Raw genomic sequence first — 6,622 nt, forward strand, 5'->3', positions numbered from 1 at the left:
GAGCAGCACAGAGGCCCTCTCCCAATTCTGAAAAGCCTATGAGTTGGATGGGTTTTAGGGTGGCGAGTTGAAAAGGACAGGAGGTATGGAGTAGGGGAAGTGGTCTGGCCAGTTGGAATGGTGCCCCTGACTAAAGTAGCCTTTCACAAGACCAGGAAAGGTCCCTGCTTGAAGCTGAGGGGCTGGTGGTGGTTCTATCCACACATTTTGTCTGTGGGTCCAGGGCCAGGTGTCAGTCTTCCTGAGTGCCCAAATGGAAGCATGAGATTACTTACTGGACTCTCTCTTGGCAAAGATAACTGCAATATTACTGTCTGTGTGTGTGTGATTTTTCAAATATAGGTGTTAGTGTTAGAAAATCAAGCTTAGAAGCCAAACCTGGCAAGCTAGATTTGGGATAGAAAATCAGAGGGTCTCTGGACTCAGTGGCTGGTAGGTGAAAACTCTCCTCCTACCCATGTGCAAGGGTCCCAGGGCGGGGTATGGGCACAGACCTTTAGAGTGTGGTGGTTAGAGGATTGTTTTTTGTTTTGTTGATGTATTTATTAAAGAAATTTTTATTATATTACTAAGGATGCAAGTATTCCTCAGACCTGGAGCAATGAGTGAGGAGTCTGGGTGGAGAAGAGGTTCTGTGCACCCTTCCCATCACCCTCTGAAGGCCCTTAGCTTTCACAGTCTAGGATGCCATTCCCTCAGCTCCATCCCCAGTCTCCCAGCTTAGTAAATTCGGCGGTTACTGGCAGCCTCAGGAAGTCCCTTCGAAACTCCAGATCCCCATTTAGGTCCCATTGCCAGCAACCCTAGCAGGTGGCTGAATAAGCAAGTTTAGATGGAGAGAGCCTGCCAGGAGCTAGGGAGGTGGGGGAAATGGGACTCTTCCTCACACTTCAGCTATCATCCCCCTTTTCTGGCCCCAGGAGGTATGGGAGGTTGGGAGGGGCCACAATATCATCTGGCTGCATCTTTTACGGTTCCTCCTCACCCTCCATTCGGAAATGAAACGCCTTTGATCTTTTTCTCAGGTTGTAAACGGAATTGCCCGTCATTAAATATCTGGGGCCCCATCTGCTTGGTCTCCCAGCATTTTTCTTTACAGCTGTTTCTCTTTTTACCATTGAATTTTTCCAAAAGGACTTTTATGACACCCCCTTCACACCCAGCCGTCTATCCCTCTTCCCTTTGCTGAGAGGCCCCTTGGAAAATATCTAGATTTTCGTTTGATCACAACTAAAAGGTTGCAGAAGAACACGGAGTTACCGATTGGGGTTTTGTTTTTCTTAAAAAAAAAAAAGTCCTGGGGGAGGGGAGGGGCTGGAGGGCACCCAGAAGGGCCTGATTCTGACTATGCGGCAGCCTCAGGATGACCCTTCCTCCTTTTGTGCTTAGCTAATGTTTACATCTCATAATTCATGCACTGCCGCGGAGATGCACAGCAGCCCCAAGGTTCGCGTCCCTTTGCGGGACCTGCTGTTTCTGTTTCTAATAGAAGAGGAAGAGGGTTGAAAACCTTGTAATCCCAGTAATCGGCACACAGTGTCTTTTCCTGCTCCCAGAGCTCAAAACTAGGGGGAAAAAAAAAATCAAAGCACTGAAACCATACCCCAAACGAAGGATGCGTGGAAAATAGGACTGGAAAATTTCTGGGCCAAGAAGATCTGTCTGTCTTCTGTATATACCCTGTAGATCCGAATTTGTGTAAGGAATTTTGTGATCACAAATTCGTATCTAGGGGAATATGTAGTTGACATAAACACTCCGCTCATTTTTTTTCTGAAGACAAAATTTTTTTTTTCCTAAATGAGGACCATCCGGTGACACGAAGATTCCTTTTTCTTTTCTTTTTCTCCCTCAACTGGTTAGAGATGGAGGAATCATCTACCTGAAATCTACCCATGCCTGCCCTTGGGAGCCTTAGTCCTTTTTCACTTATCTTAAAAGGTTAATGTTGTTGCTGATGTTTTTATTTTGTCCTCTCCCTTTGGTCCAGCTAGTCCCTATTTTGGGTTTCAGGGAGGCTTCACTGAAAATCTGGTAAAAATGACTATTGTTTTCAGTGTGCAAAGGGAAAGGAAATTCACTTTTCAAACGGATGCAGAGGTCGCCTTTCCGTTTGGGTGCAGAACAAGATGCCCTGGAAACACGCGATTACCAAAGGGTGTTATTGTGTGGGGATCACCCGGGCTCCTATCCTTAGCATCACAAGGATGTGAGATTTCTGCTCGCTGCTGAGGCGCGGCATTAACGGCAATTAGAACATCTCGCCGCCACGGTTAGCCTTGCTCCGGTGTTTCTGGAATTAGCAAATTGCTATTCAACGTGCTCTCAGAAGTTGGCGGTTTTTTACTCCAGTGTTCATGTTCCATGTGGGAAACCAACTCGTTTCTCCCGGCTTGGGCCGCGTGAGATAAGGGGAGGAGTGGAGAGGAGAGGGGGAACAGACGGACTGACTGACACAGCCAAACTAATAGCGCAGTTAAATGCGATTTGGAAGGCGAGGTCTCCCCGAATTAGTGCATGAATTTCCTATCGATCCGCCCGCGGTTCCATTCATCTCTGACAAGTCCCTCCGTACACCCGCCTGGTTGCTCCGACGCCTCTTTTTTCACTCCCTACCCCTCCCCGTGCGGCTGCAGAGAAAAGGCCCACGCTCGATGCCTCGTTCCCCTGTGCGGGTTCTCCTCTCCAGGCGGAGCCCCTAGTCCGCCCCTCACTTAACTCCCCTGCTTAGACGCTGGGTGCAGATGCTCCATACCCCCATCGATAAGAGAGGCTAAGACCCTAAGGAAGGCCTGGGGGGGGCAGGACGGGAGGGGCCACATTCAGAACCCCAACTTCTGAGGGGATCCAGGGATTGCGCTCCGCCCAGCGCCCCAACAGGCCCTCGGGTGGCAACCTGCTCACTCTCTCTCCCTCCCTCTCCGCGATCCCGGAGAGGCGAGGCGAGGCGAGGAGGCGGTGGCCCCGCAGGAGCCCTATGTAAATCCTGCTGTTGGGGGGGGGGGGTGGAGAAGAAGGGGAAATAAACCTCTTTGGCTGGAGTAGGGTCCGGGTGAGCAGATTTCCTTATCCGGGAATCGCAGGCGGGGCGGCCATTGGTTCCGAGGATCACGTGGGCCCCTAACTTTGTTCACTTGACAGTAAGTAGGAGGGCTTTCGGAAACAGGAAAACGAGTCAGGGGTCGGAATAAATTTTAGTATATTTTGTGGACAATTCCCAGAAATTAATGGCTATGAGTTCTTTTTTGATCAACTCAAACTATGTCGACCCCAAGTTCCCTCCGTGCGAGGAATATTCACAGAACGATTACCTACCCAGCGACCACTCGCCGGGGTACTACGCCGGCGGCCAGAGGCGAGACAGCAGCTTCCAGCCGGAGGCGGGCTTCGGGCGGCGCTCGGCGTGCACCGTGCAGCGTTACGCGGCCTGCCGGGACCCTGGGCCCCCGCCGCCTCCGCCGCCGCCCCCGCCGCCCCCGCCACCGCCCGGGCTGTCCCCTCGGGCTCCTGCACAGCCGCCGTCCGGGGCCCTCCTCCCGGAGCCCGGCCAGCGCTGTGAGGCGGTCAACAGCAGCCCCCCGCCGCCTCCGTGCGCCCAGAACCCCCTGCACCCCAGCCCGTCCCACTCCGCGTGCAAAGAGCCCGTCGTCTACCCCTGGATGCGCAAAGTTCACGTGAGCACGGGTGAGTGCGTGGGCACCCCTTCCCCCTCCCACCCCCGGCGCTTTACACCAAAGGGACCTCAAGGCGTGGGGGTGGGGGGAGCCAGGGGAAGCCAATTGTCCCCGCTATAAACTCGCCATTGCCAGAGATTTACGGTCGCCTGTTTTCAGAGCCACATAATTACATCCCCCATAAATTTTTATGGCCTGGTGGGCCCCGCGCCTTTGAAGTAGGTTCCCCATCCTCTGCCATTCTCACCAGCGACTTTTTCGCCAGGGAGATGCAGTCTCAGTGAAGTTGGAAATTGGGGAGGGGTGTGAGGTGGGGGAGGAGAAGGGGGAGGAGGTAATCTGTATTTAAGCGGAGAGTTGAGTCAACTCCCAGTATTTATTTTTTCCTTTCTTTCCTCTAGTCTGGCTTCTTGGCTAGTGGGCAAAAGTTTTTACTGGGGGCAGGCACTGCTTGGAATCGGAACATAGAGGGTGGGAACTAACAGAAAGGTTTAGTTTAGGGAAGACCCCTCCCTCTTTCACCCTTCATTCTCCCATCCCGGGCCCCAGGCCAAGTAGGGGGAGAGAGGAGCGATTAAAACCTTGTGAAGATTCCTCACTCCTCCCCGCCCCCTCCCCAAACAACAACGTCGTGACCGCACAGTCGTCCAAAACTTAAGAGGTCTCTTTCTCCTCCTGGGGTCCCGCTTTCTCCTTCGTCCCACCCCCTCTGGAGGAAGAAGAGGTGGCGGGAGGGGGGGGGAGACACTGCGTTAGCTGGAGGAAAGGGCTCCCCCTCCTCCTTTTCGGGGCAATAAAACTTTCTCTTTTCCCTCTCTCTGTGTGTGTCCAGTCAACCCCAATTACGCCGGCGGGGAGCCCAAGCGCTCTCGGACCGCCTACACTCGCCAGCAGGTCTTGGAGCTGGAGAAGGAATTTCACTACAACCGCTACCTGACACGGCGCCGGAGGGTGGAGATCGCCCACGCGCTCTGCCTCTCTGAGCGCCAGATCAAGATTTGGTTCCAGAACCGGCGCATGAAGTGGAAAAAAGACCACAAGTTGCCCAACACCAAGATCCGCTCGGGCGGCACCGCAGGCTCAGCCGGAGGGCCCCCTGGCCGGCCCAACGGAGGCCCCCCCGCGCTCTAGTGCCCCCCTTGCGGGAGCCGCGAACCTCGGGGCGGGGGTGGGTGGCGAGCTCGGGGGTGGTTGGGGGAGACGAGGGAGGGGACCCTGGGGCCTGGGCCCGAAAAAGCCTACCTGCCCTCCCCCACTTTGTCTATTTACACGAATAAATGCGGAGGAGGGGGGAGGGGAAGCTTTATTTATAGAAATGACAATAGGGAGCCGGGCGAGGCCCCCCAGAAGCAAGGTTCAAGTCTCTTGCTTTCTTCCTTAAAAAAAAAAAGAAGGAAGAAAGAAAAAGACAGAAAGAGAAATAGGAGGAGGCTGCACTCCTCATTTTCAGCTTTGGCGAAGATGGATCCACGTTTCATCTTTAATCACGCCAGGCCCAGGCCCATCTGTCTTGTTTACTCTGCCGAGGAGAGGACGGGCCTCGGTGGCGACCATTACCTCGACACCCGGCTAACAAATGAGGCCCGGCTCGGCCGCCGCCGCCTCTGCTGCTGCCGCTCTTGGAAGACAGTCTGGATTTTCTTTCTTTGTCCCTCATTCCTGAAACCCAGCGAAAGCATCCTCTGACTGCCAGATAGCAGTGTTTTGGCCACGGTAACAAACACGCGCACACAACGTCCTTCCCCCTCCATGCCCGTTCACCCCCCTTCCACCTTGGGGCCGGGGTAGGGACGACAGGCTGGGGACAGGTGGACATAGGGTGCCTTGGCTGAGCAGGAGCAGGGCAGGGTAATTGAGTCCGAGAGAAAAAGAGGACCCAGAGACTGGGATGGCCCTCCTTTGGAAGGTCAAGCCATGACTGGCTGGGTGAGAGGCCAGTTGCCTTCTGGGAGCTGGACACAACCCTCTCCCCAATCAAGAGTTGTGCAGTGGAGGCCTTTTCTCCTAGATTGAAAGTGAATGTGAAACTAGGCAATAAAATGCCCTTCCCATCTGGGAGATAAGGTTACAGAGACCTCTCCCATAGTTTATCATTGTTGCATTGATGATGATGATGATTATTAATTATTATTATTATTATTATATGTCATGTGCGTCTGTCCTCTCTCCTATTCTCTTTCTGACATTCCAAACCAGGCCCCTTCCTAGTCCTGGGGCTGCTTGAGTCTAGAACCCTTCGTTGGTGTGAAAATGTGTGTCATGTATAGAGTGACAATAGAAATAAATGTTTGGTTTCTTGTGATCAGCACGGCGTGTTTTTGTTGAAATCTTAACGTTAAGATGCAGACCGATGCCACCCAGTGTATATTTTAAGTACCCCAGTCCATTCGGCCTCACATTTGTGTGGTTGAGGAATTTTTTCAAAGGATCCAATGGGAATTTCTGTCTCAGAGGACTGCAAATTGTGGTAGCTGGTGTGTTTTCCCTTTGGGGTGGGTGTGTTTTGTTTGGGGTTTTTTATTTTTTCCCTCTAGTCCAAAAATGGATTGAAAGGACTGGGAGGGCTGACTCCAATCCCTAATGGGGAGAAAATGTTTCATTGTAGGACACAAGAGGCTTAAGTATGGCAAAAGCTTTCATATGGTGATTTATTTGTCATAACCAAATAAAATGCGGTTAAAGCTGTCTCTTTCTAGACAGACGGCTCTTTGCTTATTAAAGTTTCGAGGGAGGATTCTGCGCGGCTGGCCTCTTTCCTCCCCGTAAGAAGGTATCCTTTTCCTCTGAGGTGTTTAAGGCTTTAATGAGTCTAATTTTTTGCACAGATGTTTCTGGGTGTTTGCAGGTTTTCAGAGTATTTTTATATTACAAAGGAGCTAGCCGGTGCCATAGCTCAAACTCTGACAAGCAAATAGATAATCAAGAAGACAAATGGCCTCTTTTGTGAA

General features: G+C 52.3%; 1 non-coding gene across 1 annotated transcript; it reads left to right on the top strand.

Moving 5' to 3' along the window:
* MIR10A (microRNA 10a) lies at nt 1,651-1,771 on the top strand. Its single transcript, NR_129557.1, has one exon. It is a non-coding gene; the product is annotated as a microRNA 10a (primary transcript).

Source organism: Capra hircus, chromosome 19 (assembly GCF_001704415.2).
Source record: "Capra hircus breed San Clemente chromosome 19, ASM170441v1, whole genome shotgun sequence".
Taxonomy (NCBI): domain Eukaryota; kingdom Metazoa; phylum Chordata; class Mammalia; order Artiodactyla; family Bovidae; genus Capra; species Capra hircus.